Raw genomic sequence first — 13,555 nt, 5'->3', positions numbered from 1 at the left:
TAATCTAAGGCTGAGTGTTGTTGATGGCTGATGTAATCTAGGGCTGAGTGTTGTTGATGGCTCTATGTAATCTAGGGCTGAGTGTTGTTGATGCCTTATGTAATCTAGGGCTGAGTGTTGTTGATGGCTGATGTAATCTAGGGCTGAGTGTTGTTGATGGCGGATGTAATCTAGGGTTGAGTGTTGTTGATGGCTGATGTAATCTAGGGCTGAGTGTTGTTGATGCCTTATGTAATCTAAGGCTGAGTATTGTTGATGGCTGATGTAATCTAGGGCTGAGTGTTGTTGATGGCTCTATGTAATCTAGGGCTGAGTGTTGTTGATGGCTCTATGTAATCTAGGGCTGAGTGTTGTTGATAGTTTATGTAATCTAGGGCTGAGTGTTGTTGATAGCGGATGTAATCTAAGGCTGAGTATTGTTGATGGCTGATGTAATCTAGGGCTGAGTGTTGTTGATGGCTCTATGTAATCTAGGGCTGATTGTTGTTGATGGCTCTATGTAATCTAGGGCTGAGTGTTGTTGATGCCTTATGTAATCTAGGGCTGAGTGTTGTTGATGGCTGATGTAATCTAGGGCTGAGTGTTGTTGATGGCGGATGTAATCTGGGGCTGAGTGTTGTTGATAGGTGATGTAATCTAGGGCTGAGTGTTGTTGATGGCGGATGTAATCTAGGGCTGAGTGTTGTTGATGCCATATGTAATCTAAGGCTGAGTGTTGTTGATGGCTGATATAATCTAGGGCTGAGTGTTGTTGATGGGTCTATGTAATCTAGGGCTGAGTGTTGTTGATATCTGATGTAATCTAGGGCTGAGTGTTGTTGATGCCTTATGTAATCTAGGGCTGAGTGTTGTTGATGGCTGATGTAATCTAGGGCTGAGTGTTGTTGATGGCGGATGTAATCTAGGGCTGAGTGTTGTTGATGGCTGATGTAATCTATGGCTGAGTGTTGTTGATGGCTCTATGTAATCTAGGGCTGAGTGTTGTTTATGGCTCAATGTAATCTGGGGCTGAGTGTTGTTGATAGGTGATGTAATCCAGGGCTGAGTGTTGTTGATGGCGGATGTAATCTAGGGCTGTGTTGTTGATGGCTGATGTAATCTAGGGCTGAGTGTTGTTGATGGCTCTACGTAATCTATGGCTGAGTGTTGTTGATGGCTCTATGTAATCCAGGGCTGAGTGTTGTTGATAGCGGATGTAATCTAGGGCTGAGTGTTGTTGATGGCTTTATGTAATCTAGGGCTGAGTGTTGTTGATAGCGGATGTAATCTAGGGTTGAGTGTTGTTGATGGCTGATGTAATCTAGGGCTGAGTGTTGTTGATGGCTGATGTAATCTAGGGCTGAGTGTTGTTGATGGCGGATGTAATCTAGGGCTGAGTGTTGTTGATAGCTGATGTAATCTAGGGCTGAGTGTTGTTGATAGCAGATATAATATAGGGCTGAGTGTTGTTGATAGCAGATGTAATCTAGGGCTGAGTGTTGTTGATGGCTCTATGTAATCTAGGGCTGAGTGTTGTTGATAGGTGATGTAATCTAGGGCTGAGTGTTGTTGATGGCTGATGTAATCTAGAGCTGAGTGTTGTTGATGGCTCTATGTAATCTAGGGCTGAGTGTTGTTGATGGCTCTATGTAATCTGGGGCTGAGTGTTGTTGATAGGTGATGTAATCTACGGCTGAGTGTTGTTGATATTTGATGTAATCTAGGGCTGAGTGTTGTTGATGGCTCTATGTAATCTAGGGCTGAGTGTTGTTGATGGCTCTATGTAATCTGGGGCTGAGTGTTGTTGATAGGTGATGTAATCTAGGGCTGAGTGTTGTTGATGGCTGATGTAATCTAGGGCTGAGTGTTGTTGATGCCTTATGTAATCTAAGGCTGAGTGTTGTTGATGGCTGATGTAATCTAGGGCTGAGTGTTGTTGATGGCTCTATGTAATCTAGGGCTGAGTGTTGTTGATGCCTTATGTAATCTAGGGCTGAGTGTTGTTGATGGCTGATGTAATCTAGGGCTGAGTGTTGTTGATGGCGGATGTAATCTAGGGTTGAGTGTTGTTGATGGCTGATGTAATCTAAGGCTGAGTGTTGTTGATGCCTTATGTAATCTAAGGCTGAGTATTGTTGATGGCTGATGTAATCTAGGGCTGAGTGTTGTTGATGGCTCTATGTAATCTAGGGCTGAGTGTTGTTGATGGCTCTATGTAATCTAGGGCTGAGTGTTGTTGATAGTTTATGTAATCTAGGGTTGAGTGTTGTTGATAGCGGATGTAATCTAGGGCTGAGTGTTGTTGATGGCTCTATGTAATCTAGGGCTGAGTGTTGTTGATAGGTGATGTAATCTAGGGTTGAGTGTTGTTGATAGCGGATGTAATCTAGGGCTGAGTGTTGTTGATGGCTCTATGTAATCTAGGGCTGAGTGTTGTTGATAGGTGATGTAATCTAGGGCTGAGTGTTGTTGATGGCTGATGTAATCTAGTGCTGAGTGTTGTTGATGGCTCTATGTAATCTAGGGCTGAATGTTGTTTATGGCTGATGTAATCTAGGGCTGAGTGTTGTTGATGGCTGATGTAATCTAGGGCTGATGGTTGTTTATGGCGGATGTAATCTAGGGCTGAGTGTTGTTGATGGCTGATGTAATCTAGGGCTGAGTGTTGTTGATGGCTGATGTAATCTAGGGCTGAGTGTTGTTGAAGGCTCTATGTAATCTAGGGCTGAGTGTTGTTGATGGCTGATGTAATCTAGGGCTGAGTGTTGTTGATGGCTCTATGTAATCTAGGGCTGAGTGTTGTTGATGGCTCTATGTAATCTGGGGCTGAGTGTTGTTGATAGGTGATGTAATCTAGGGCTGAGTGTTGTTGATGGCTGATGTAATCTAGGGCTGAGTGTTGTTGATGGCTGATGTAATCTAGGGCTGAGTGTTGTTGATGGCGGATGTAATCTAGGGCTGAGTGTTGTTGATGGCTGATGTAATCTAGGGCTGAGTGTTGTTGATGGCTCTATGTAATCTATGGCTGAGTGTTGTTGATGGCTCTATGTAATCTAGGGCTGAGTGTTGTTGATAGCGGATGTAATCTAGGGCTGAGTGTTGTTGATGGCTCTATGTAATCTAGGGCTGAGTGTTGTTGATAGCGGATGTAATCTAGGGTTGAGTGTTGTTGATGGCTGATGTAATCTAGGGCTCAGTGTTGTTGATGGCTGATGTAATCTAGGGCTGAGTGTTGTTGATGGCGGATGTAATCTAGGGCTGAGTGTTGTTGATAGCTGATGTAATCTAGGGCTGAGTGTTGTTGATGCCTTATGTAATCTAAGGCTGAGTATTGTTGATGGCTGATGTAATCTAGGGCTGAGTGTTGTTGATGGCTCTATGTAATCTAGGGCTGAGTGTTGTTGATGGCTCTATGTAATCTAGGGCTGAGTGTTGTTGATAGTTTATGTAATCTAGGGTTGAGTGTTGTTGATAGCGGATGTAATCTAGGGCTGAGTGTTGTTGATGGCTCTATGTAATCTAGGGCTGAGTGTTGTTGATAGGTGATGTAATCTAGGGCTGAGTGTTGTTGATGGCTGATGTAATCTAGAGCTGAGTGTTGTTGATGGCTCTATGTAATCTAGGGCTGAATGTTGTTTATGGCTGATGTAATCTAGGGCTGAGTGTTGTTGATGGCTGATGTAATCTAGGGCTGATGGTTGTTTATGGCGGATGTAATCTAGGGCTGAGTGTTGTTGATGGCTGATGTAATCTAGGGCTGAGTGTTGTTGATGGCTGATGTAATCTAGGGCTGAGTGTTGTTGAAGGCTCTATGTAATCTAGGGCTGAGTGTTGTTGATGGCTGATGTAATCTAGGGCTGAGTGTTGTTGATGGCTCTATGTAATCTAGGGCTGAGTGTTGTTGATGGCTCTATGTAATCTGGGGCTGAGTGTTGTTGATAGGTGATGTAATCTAGGGCTGAGTGTTGTTGATGGCTGATGTAATCTAGGGCTGAGTGTTGTTGATGGCTGATGTAATCTAGGGCTGAGTGTTGTTGATGGCGGATGTAATCTAGGGCTGAGTGTTGTTGATGGCTGATGTAATCTAGGGCTGAGTGTTGTTGATGGCTCTATGTAATCTATGGCTGAGTGTTGTTGATGGCTCTATGTAATCTAGGGCTGAGTGTTGTTGATAGCGGATGTAATCTAGGGCTGAGTGTTGTTGATGGCTCTATGTAATCTAGGGCTGAGTGTTGTTGATAGCGGATGTAATCTAGGGTTGAGTGTTGTTGATGGCTGATGTAATCTAGGGCTCAGTGTTGTTGATGGCTGATGTAATCTAGGGCTGAGTGTTGTTGATGGCGGATGTAATCTAGGGCTGAGTTTTGTTGATAGCTGATGTAATCTAGGGCTGAGTGTTGTTGATGGCTCTATGTAATCTAGGGCTGAGTGTTGTTGATAGGTGATGTAATCTAGGGCTGAGTGTTGTTGATGGCTGATGTAATCTAGAGCTGAGTGTTGTTGATGGCTCTATGTAATCTAGGGCTGAGTGTTGTTGATGGCTCTATGTAATCTGGGGCTGAGTGTTGTTGATAGGTGATGTAATCTAGGGCTGAGTGTTGTTGATGGCTGATGTAATCTAGGGCTGAGTGTTGTTGATGGCTCTATGTAATCTAGGGCTGAGTGTTGTTGATGCTTTATGTAATCTAGGGCTGAGTGTTGTTGATGGCTGATGTAATCTAGGGCTGAGTGTTGTTGATGGCTCTATGTAATCTAGGGCTGAGTGTTGTTGATGGCTCTATGTAATCTGGGGCTGAGTGTTGTTGATAGGTGATGTAATCTAGGGCTGAGTGTTGTTGATGGCTGATGTAATCTAGAGCTGAGTGTTGTTGATGGCTCTATGTAATCTAGGGCTGAGTGTTGTTGATGGCTCTATGTAATCTGGGGCTGAGTGTTGTTGATAGGTGATGTAATCTAGGGCTGAGTGTTGTTGATGGCTGATGTAATCTAGGGCTGAGTGTTGTTGATGGCTCTATGTAATCTAGGGCTGAGTGTTGTTGATGCTTTATGTAATCTAGGGCTGAGTGTTGTTGATGGCTGATGTAATCTAGGGCTGAGTGTTGTTGATGGCTCTATGTAATCTAGGGCTGAGTGTTGTTGATAGGTGATGTAATCTAGGGCTGAGTGTTGTTGATGGCTGATGTAATCTAGAGCTGAGTGTTGTTGATGGCTCTATGTAATCTAGGGCTGAGTGTTATTGATGGCTCTATGTAATCTGGGGCTGAGTGTTGTTGATAGGTGATGTAATCTAGGGCTGAGTGTTGTTGATGGCTGATGTAATCTAGGGCTGAGTGTTGTTGATGGCTCTATGTAATCTAGGGCTGAGTGTTGTTGATGCTTTATGTAATCTAGGGCTGAGTGTTGTTGATGGCTGATGTAATCTAGGGCTGAGTGTTGTTGATGGCTCTATGTAATCTAGGGCTGAGTGTTGTTGATGCTTTATGTAATCTAGGGCTGAGTGTTGTTGATGGCTGATGTAATCTAGGGCTGAGTGTTGTTGATGGCTCTATGTAATCTAGGGCTGAGTGTTGTTGATGGCTCTATGTAATCTAGGGCTGAGTGTTGTTTGACAGGAATCCATCAGGTCCAATCCCATTGCTGTCTTTCTCCAGGCCGTACATTAGGATTTTGTAATGACCTGAGGGTGCTGCTACCACTCTCACACCTAGCAATATTATTGGACGACAGCAGACCAGCCCCCTTTTCTAGGTTGGGGCTCACACACACACTCGGAGAGAGACACACACACACACACACACACACACACACACACACACACACACACACACACACACACACACACACACACACACACACACACACACACACACACACACACACACACACACACACACACACACACACAGAGAGAGGGAGACACACACACACACACACACAGAGAGAGAGGGAGACACACACACACACAGTTATCAGTGTTGTTGGGTGATGAACATGTGATTGCCTGCTCTGTACCTCTGTTACTAGGCTCTGACTCACACACCCAGCCATCTGATTGGACCACACTGGACCTGCCCCCTTTCAGACCACAACATGCTTTGGGTTGGGGATGGGAGGGTGAGCTGGAGGGTTCTGTGGAGGCCTGTGGGAGAATTCAGACCCCTTTACTTAATCTCATTCCTCCCTCGTCTCTCCTCCCCCATCTCTCCTCCCCCTTCTCTCCTCACCCGTCACTCCTCCCCCGTCTCTCCTCCCCCATCTCTACTCTCCCGTCTCTCCTCCCCCTTCTCTCCTCCTCCCTTCTCACCCGATTTCTCTCCACATCTGCTATGCATTTTAACCCCCCCCCTCTCTCCATCTCTCGGGGCTGTAGTATATCACTAAGTGTTCTACTTTATCCAAACCAGTGGCAGGTCTCCAGATTCCTGCTTCAACATGTGCCTCTGCCTGTCTCACTGGGCGGTATAGACAGACCCTTTAACACAGGAACTAATGCCAAGGCAGCAGCTACTCTTCCTGGGGTTTATTATGGATCCCCATTAGTTCCTGCCAAGGCAGCAGCTACTCTTCCTGGGGTTTATTATGGATCCCCATTAGTTCCTGCCAAGGCAGCAGCTACTCTTCCTGGGGTTTATTATGGATCCCCATTAGTTCCTGCCAAGGCAGCAGCTACTCTTCCTGGGGTTTATTATGGATCCCCATTAGTTCCTGCCAAGGCAGCAGCTACTCTTCCTGGGGTTTATTATGGATCCCCATTAGTTCCTGTCAAGGCAGCAGCTACTCTTCCTGGGGTTTATTATGGATCCCCATTAGTTCCTGCCAAGGCAGCAGCTACTCTTCCTGGGGTTTATTATGGATCCCCATTAGTTCCTGCCAAGGCAGCAGCTACTCTTCCTGGGATTCATTATGGATCCCCATTAGTTCCTGCCAAGGCAGCAGCTACTCTTCCTGGGGTTTATTATGGATCCCCATTAGTACCTACCAAGGTAGCAGCTACTCTTCCTGGGGTCCAGCAAAATTAAAGCTGATTATACCATTTTAAAACATTACAATAAATTCAATAGATGTCACAACACACTGTGTACCCTCAGGCCCCTACCCCACCACTACCACTTATCTACAGTACTAAATCCATGTGTACGTGTGTCTGTAGTGTTTATGTTATCATGTGTCTGTGCTGTGTTCATGTGTTGCATCACAGTCCCCGCTGTTCCATGAGGTGTATTTTAACCCCATCAAACACCTTTGGGATGAATTGGAACGCCGACTGCGAGCCAGGCCTAATCGCTCAACATCAGTGCCCAACCTCACTAATGCTCTTGTGGCTGAATGGAAGCAAGTCCCCGTAGCAATGTTCCTACATCTATTGGAAAGCCTTCCCAGAAGAGTGGAGGCTGTTATAGCAGCAATGTTCCAACATCTAGTGGAAAGCCTTCCCAGAAGAGTGGAGGCTGTTATAGCAGCAAAGAGGGGACCAACTCCATATTAATGCCCATGATTTCAGAATGAGATGTTCGATGAACAGGTGTCCACATACTTTTGGCCATGTAGTGTATCTCAAATAGCTCATTAAGGTCCAGCTGGCCGTGAATTGAGATGTGTGTGGGTGAGAGGGTGTGGGTGAGAGGGTGTGAGTCCGCGTGTGGGTGAGAGGCTGTGGGTGAGAGGGTGCGAGTCCATGTGTGGGCGAGAGGGTGTGGGTGAGAGGGTGTGAGTTTCCTTGTGGGTGAGAGGGTGAGAGGGTGAGAGGGTGTGGTTGAGAGGGTGTGGGTGAGAAAGTGTGTTTGAGAGGGTGAGAGGGTGTGGTTGAGAGGGTGTGGGTGAGAGGGTGTGGTTGAGAGGGTGTGGGTGAGAGGGTGTGGTTGAGAGGCTGTGGTTGAGAGAGTGTGGTTGAGAGGGTGTGGTTGAGAGGCTGTGGTTGAGAGAGTGTGGTTGAGAGGGTGTGGTTGAGAGGGTGTGGTTGAGAGGGTGTGGGTGAGAGGGTGTGGTTGAGAGGCTGTGGTTGAGAGAGTGTGGTTGAGAGGGTGTGGTTGAGAGGCTGTGGTTGAGAGAGTGTGGTTGAGAGGGTGTGGTTGAGAGGGTGTGGTTGAGAGGGTGTGGGTGACAGGGTGAGGGTGTGGGTGAGAGTCTGTGGGTGCGAGGGTGTAAAAATTTGTGGAAGAATTTATGGCGAGTCGAACTGAATAGAAATGAAGAGAGTCTTGGCACGGTTATGAGCTTTGCTTGACATACCAATTGGTGTCATTCAACACTGCAGACTTCCTTATTGTTTTTTTGTTAAAAATCAGGCAAAACAGCGTCCTCTTGTGTTAAAGAAAGCACTGAGCTTATTGCATTGAAAAGACAAAATAAAGACGATCCACACACCTGAAACAGTGAATAAGATCAGTTTAATGTGTTAATTAACGTAACCCGTCTTCAGATTTCATAACTTTTTTCTCTCTGGCAGTGAAGCTGTAAATTATGGTCAATCTCACAAAAATATATGAATCAAACAACTATGAATCAAACAACTATGAATCAAACAACTATGAATCAAACAACTATGAATGAAACGTCTATGAATGAAACGTCTATGAATCAAACGTCTATGAATCAAACGTCTATGAATCAAACGTCTATGAATCAAACGTCTATGACGGATGCCAAGGGAAGCCAGACCGCCCCCCTCCTCCCCCCCAAAAACAAAAAAATTACCAAGACAAAAATATGCAAAATAATCTCTCTTTGTGTTTCATAAATTTCCTTCAATTTGCAAGAAGCTGAATGTATCTCACCGGAGAAAACATCTGATGAACAAAACAGCGTCTGTCTATCCGTATCTATCCAATGGTGTCTGGTCAGAAAAGAGTATGACATTGTTGCCCCATGTAGCATTGAATGGAAGGGAAGCCAGTGAGCATTTGACCTCCTAAAAAAAAACGGTCAAATAATAGCCAATCAGCATTGAGATATACTGTGTGAGCTCAGCTGTGATTGGTCCTGGCGCACCAAAACAATGTGTCAAGGGAAGCCGGTTTGGATTTGGCTTCACACCAATCACATCACATCAGAAGCCAGTTTGGATTTGGCTTCAGTTGGGGAATAATCAGAATTGGTTGGTAACATAGGTAAGATGTTTTATATTCATCATATGTTTGTAAGTTACTTCTCATCAGAATGTTATTTTTGTATAATACTGTGGCGGGGTTGCAGTATCTGTTCTATGTCAAGACTAAGTTGTTTTGGGCCGGAGAGAGGGGAGAGGTCAAGCGTGTATCTCTTGGCTCCACAATGTCTGTGTGCCAGTCAGGGTGTCTCTGTGATCTTGTCAAGATAGGATGGATTTGATATATGCCTGTTGATATGGAGGATTGGTTTATGGTTCTGAGTTTGAGAAAGGAGACAAAGCTGAACGATTTATTACGTCTATGCTGTCTTATCCTGTGTGTGTCTTTACTATAAAGGACCTAATTTGAAATGTGGAAGGGGCTCTCAGAGAATTCATTGATAGACACTGAATTGATCTGAGAGTCACAGGGTTGTGATAGAGCTCATATAATTAAAGATGGACTTTGATAACTCTGACTTGTGTTGTGGTTTGCTCTCATGATTTGGTAAATAGAGGAAATTTCCACGACACTTCACACCAATCACATCACATTAGAAGCCAAACGTCATTGACAGAAAACAACTTGAATCGTTGCATCTTGTTGTGTTGTCCTCCAGTGGCTAGCTAGCTAGCTAAAATCGTCACTTGCCTAAAATAACCACGGATGAGGATGAGGATTTGTGGTTTTGCTTAATTCTCCGTACTGGCTAATGATTATATCGTCGATTCTGATCCAACCATTAATTCGTACATTGTTGTGTCCCTGGCCTGAGAGGATGGAAGTTCAATGTAGCTAGACGTAGAAGGCTAATGTTAACTAGATGGCCTGGTGTATCATTTACCATGAAGGGAAGACAGGCAGGCGAGCAAGTATTTTAGCCAGGTAGCCTAGGACAACAAAAAATAAAAGTGTGTACTGTATAACAGAGTCACAGACCGTTTGGTCAACATGAAAGAGAGGAGGATGGATTGGCGTTTCTCTACAAGTAGGGTGAGTAAACATGTTGTCTCTACTTGCACACACACACACACACACACACACACACACACACACACACACACACACACACACACACACACACACACACACACACACACACACACACACACACACACAGATAAGTCAGTACCATGGACAACCACGTCATATTGTTGATTGGACAAAAGCATTTTTGGTATAATTTAGTTATCTCTGTATGAGACTAAACATACAGTAGGTGATTTGATGATGTTGAAATGTTGAAGTTGAATTGGTGCTGGAACAGTGGAGGGAGCTCCTGTTGTTGAAATGGTGCTGGAACAGTGGAGGCAGCTCCTGTTGTTGAAATGGTACTGGAATAGTGGAGGCAGCTCCTGTTGTTGAAATGGTGCTGGAACAGTGGAGGCAGCTCCTGTTGTTGAAATGGTACTGGAATAGTGGAGGCAGCTCCTGTTGTTGAAATGGTACTGGAATAGTGGAGGCAGCTCCTGTTGTTGAAATGGTGCTGGAACAGTGGAGGGAGCTCCTGTTGTTGAAATGGTGCTGGAACAGTGGAGGCAGCTTCTGTTGTTGAAATGGTGCTGGAACAGTGGAGGCAGCTCCTGTTGTTGAAATGGTGCTGGAACAGTGGAGGCAGCTCCTGTTGTTGAAATGGTACTGGAATAGTGGAGGCAGCTCCTGTTGTTGAAATGGTGCTGGAATAGTGGAGGCAGCTCCTGTTGTTAAAATGGTGCTGGAGCAGTGGAGGCAGCTCCTGTTGTTGAAATGGTGCTGGAATATTGGAGGCAGCTCCTGTTGTTAAAATTGTGCTGGAGCAGTGGAGGCAGCTCCTGTTGTTAAAATGGTGCTGGAACAGTGGAGGCAGCTCCTGTTGTTGAAATGGTGCTGGAATAGTGGAGGCAGCTCCTGTTGTTGAAATGGTGCTGGAACAGTGGAGGGAGCTCCTGTTGTTGAAATGGTACTGGAATAGTGGAGGCAGCTCCTGTTGTTGAAATGGTGCTGGAACAGTGGAGGCAGCTCTTGTTTTCTCTGGGGTTTTCTCTGGGAAATCTCTGTAGTTTTAAATCCATAGTTGTTTAGTAGTCATTGTTTACTTGTCATTAACATTAACTTTCTTGACCATGCTATAGGTCATGTCTGTTACATGCAACATGCTTAGTGGACTTCACCATACAGAGGTTGCTCTCTGGTTCTGTGGACTTCACCAGACAGAAGTTGCTCTCTGGTTCTGTGGACTTCACCAGACAGAGGTTGCTGTCTGGTTCTGTGGACTTCACCGTACAGAGGTTGCTCTCTGATTCTGTGGACTTCACCGTACAAAGGTTGCTCTCTGGTTCTGTGGACTTCACCAGACAGAGGTTGCTCTCTGGTTCTGTGGACTTCACCAGACAGAGGTTGCTCTCTGGTTCTGTGGACTTCACCACACAGAGGTTGCTCTCTGGTTCTGTAGACTTCACCGAACAGAGGTTGCTGTCTAGTTCTGTTGACTTCACCGTACAGAGGTTGCTCTCTGGTTCTGTGGACTTCACCAGACAGAGGTTGCTCTCTGGTTCTGTGGACTTCACCAAACAGAGGTTGCTGTCTAGTTCTGTGGACTTCACCGTACAGAGGTTGCTCTCTGGTTCTGTGGACTTCACCAGACAGAGGTTGCTCTCTGGTTCTGTGGACTTCACCGTACAAAGGTTGCTCTCTGGTTCTGTGGACTTCACCAGACAGAGGTTGCTCTCTGGTTCTGTGGACTTCACCAGACAGAGGTTGCTCTCTGGTTCTGTGGACTTCACCACACAGAGGTTGCTCTCTGGTTCTGTAGACTTCACCGAACAGAGGTTGCTGTCTAGTTCTGTTGACTTCACCGTACAGAGGTTGCTCTCTGGTTCTGTGGACTTCACCAGACAGAGGTTGCTCTCTGGTTCTGTGGACTTCACCAAACAGAGGTTGCTGTCTAGTTCTGTGGACTTCACCGTACAGAGGTTGCTCTCTGGTTCTGTGGACTTCACCAGACAGAGGTTGCTCTCTGGTTCTGTGGACTTCACCGTACAGAGGTTGCTGTCTGGTTCTGTGGACTTCACCAGACAGAGGTTGCTCTCTGGTTCTGTGGACTTCACCGAACAGAGGTTGCTGTCTAGTTCTGTGGACTTCACCGTACAGAGGTTGCTCTCTGGTTCTGTGGACTTCACCGTACAGAGGTTGCTCTCTGGTTCTGTGGACTTCACCGTACAGAGGTTGCTCTCTGGTTCTGTGGACTTCACCGTACAGAGGTTGCTGTCTGGTTCTGTGGACTTCACCAGACAGATGTTTCTCTCCTCTTTCTTGCATTCTATACCGACTGGCATGAGGGTTTGTGCATCGCTGCGTTAGTTGTTTGTCACAGCCATCCAGAGGGATTGGGACGTGTAGAAATCACTGATGACAGCACACAGCATGTTCGTGTGAGATTTGTGTGTATGTACTTTTATTTCCGTGAGTCTAAGAAATGTGGGTCAGTGGGTGAGTAGTCACTGTAGCTGTCTGTGTGTGTGTGCTCGTACATGTGAGCGTGTGCCTATATGCCTCTTTCTGTCAGTGTGTTAGACTGTATTAGATTGGGGAGGAGCTGTAGCCTTGCAGTCAGAGGAGCTAGCTGCGTTAGATTGGCTGTGTTAGAGTGGGGAGGAGCTGTATCCTTGCAGTCAGAGGAGCTAGCTGCCTGGAATAGCTGTGCTGCCATGTGATTCCTCATGGTTCTATTTTAGAACAGCACTGGTCTCTACACCACCAGCACTCACACTGGAGGAGTTAACAGATATACCTACTAATCAATCTACTATGCTCTCTGTCCGTCTCTCTTCCTTCCTTTCTCTCTCTCTCTCTCTCTCTCTCTCTCCGTCCTCTCTTTCAAGTATAACTCCTGGCGGTTGGTTGTGAGTGAGTACATGCTTCCCTTCTGTTAATCTGTGTGTTAAGGAACTTGCTCTGTTAATCTGTGTGTGCAGGAACTTGTTCTGTTAATCTGTGTGTTAAGGAACTTGTTCTGTTAATCTGTGTGTTAAGGAACTTGTTCTGTTAATCTGTGTGTTTAGGAACTTGTTCTGTTAATCTGTGTGTTAAGGAACTTGTTCTGCTAACCTGTGTGTTTAGGAACTTGTTGCATCTAACTTCAGAATAGTCACTACAGAACTTGTAATACATGGTGTGACAGAGCTGAAGTCCATGGTGTGATAGAGCTGTAGTCCATGTGTGACAGAGCTGTAGTCCATGGTGTGACAGAGCTATAGTCCATGGTGTGACAGAGCTGAAGTCCATGGTGTGATAGAGCTGTAGTCCATGGGGTGACAGAGCTGTAGTCCATGGTGTGACAGAGTTGTAGTCCATGTGTGAAAAAGCTGTGGTCCATGGTGTGACAGAGCAGTAGTCCATGGTGTGACAGAGCTGTAGTCCATGGTTTGACAGAGTTGTAGTTCATGTGTGACAGAGCTGTAGTCCATGGTGCGACAGAGCTGTAGTCCATGGTGTGACAGAGCTATAGTCCA

At 45.7% G+C, this 13,555-nt stretch overlaps 1 protein-coding gene across 3 annotated transcripts in view; it reads left to right on the top strand.

Moving 5' to 3' along the window:
• The first annotated feature begins 12,687 nt into the window (after positions 1-12,687).
• slc7a1a (solute carrier family 7 member 1a) overlaps positions 12,688-13,555 on the top strand; it is a 103,508-nt gene continuing 102,640 nt past the window's right edge. For all 3 annotated transcript variants that reach the window (XR_016484076.1, XM_036989485.2, XM_036989484.2), the window contains exon 1: positions 12,688-12,950. The gene's annotated coding sequence lies outside the window, so the exon portion shown is untranslated. The remainder of the gene's footprint in view (positions 12,951-13,555) is intronic.

Source organism: Oncorhynchus mykiss, chromosome 10 (assembly GCF_057628025.1).
Source record: "Oncorhynchus mykiss isolate SJ-2025 chromosome 10, ASM5762802v1, whole genome shotgun sequence".
Taxonomy (NCBI): Eukaryota; Metazoa; Chordata; class Actinopteri; order Salmoniformes; family Salmonidae; genus Oncorhynchus; species Oncorhynchus mykiss.
This window is presented reverse-complemented; position numbering and strand designations above follow the sequence as displayed.